This window comes from Acyrthosiphon pisum, unplaced genomic scaffold (assembly GCF_005508785.2).
Source record: "Acyrthosiphon pisum isolate AL4f unplaced genomic scaffold, pea_aphid_22Mar2018_4r6ur Scaffold_21018;HRSCAF=22806, whole genome shotgun sequence".
NCBI lineage: Eukaryota > Metazoa > Arthropoda > Insecta > Hemiptera > Aphididae > Acyrthosiphon > Acyrthosiphon pisum.
In genome coordinates this window covers 17040-18564 of record NW_021770439.1, presented here as the reverse complement: position 1 = coordinate 18564, position 1525 = coordinate 17040, and positions in this window count along the sequence as shown.

Genomic DNA, 1525 nt, shown 5'->3' with positions numbered 1-1525 from the left:
GTCATTTAAAGATATGAAGGTTTTAGGTAACAGAGAAGGGATAAATTGATAAACCCAGTAGTTTATTTATAGAGTATTGTCACTTTGTAGTTAATTCGATTAGCCTAATGTTATTGTTCGGTTTTTCCACCGCTCTGCGGCCTGCGCATTTGGTATTTCTTTATTAGAAATATTTAGTGTACACGCAATACGCTACCTATAATTAAAAACAAAATTTGGAAAGCAGTATAGGTCATTCCAATAATAATAAATATGTATATATTTCATTTAAACTGTATTATTATTTTTATCACTTAAACAAATTATATACTATAACTCATGTGTTTATAAGGTATATTATAGCTTTAATACTTAAATATTAGTGTGCTTATGGTTTTATAGTGTGGATTGGAATGATTATAATAATTATAAAATTGTTGTATGGTAGGTGTTTGGGGGTGTGGGGGCTTGCCCTCACGGGTCTATGTCTTCTGCATAATTTTAGCACCCCCAGTGTTTGGCCTCTAGTTGCGCCTATGACTACAGTCCCTACAGTACCTTATCTGCAGTGTCACAGTAAAAATGTATTAAAATAATACTAAAAAAAAATTCGAATAAATTGATTGTACATTAGATTTAAAATACATATATTGGCGCATTCATTTTTCATTCATTTTATTTTTATCAAAACAAGGGTATTTTTCAAAAGTAAGTACCTATATTTTTATTGTTAGTAAAATATTACGATGTGTCTAAATAGACGCCCGACCACGGTATAGGTACATAATGTATGCTCGACCATGGTCGGGCATCTAAACAAATAGCAAATATTATTGAATTTAATCAATTTTTAGAATATGTATTTTCTTACCCTATTTTGTATTTATTGTGGTTGAATTCAAATAAGTACAGTAATGGTCAAATAAATTATAAAATTCCTATCTTACTGATGTCGAATATCGATGCACAGTTCACACGGACTATATTATATAGGTAATAGGTATAGTACTGAATGACGACTGTGGCAATGTGGAGTCTGGACCTTGCAGGGAAGTGATACTGGATGGTCTCTACTTGCTATATATTGCTAGACTGAAGAAAAAATGTACAAAAATATTAATTAGAAAACGTTTTATTTTTTTTTTTTTATACGTATACACCTTGATATTTATTATAAAATGTTATCTTGTTTGCTTAGTAAGAGATTATCGTACTTATTATTTCGAGTACCATTTTTGTGTATAAATGATAAGTCGGTTTAATCAGTTATGACATAGGTACTATAATGTACCTACTATTTATGAAATTGAACTATTCAAAATTTAATAATATTTTTTTTTAATATTATAATATATTAATAAAATTTTATAATATTATATTTATTACCAGGCCATAATATAAAATGATTCCTGTTTCCTGATTCCTTTATTTAGTTTATGTATATATGTAATTTTTACTTTACAATATTACTTTTTCAATTTTTTCTCGGTAGCTATAACATTCATCTAAAGTGTCACGGTAAAAATGTATTTAAATAATACTAAAC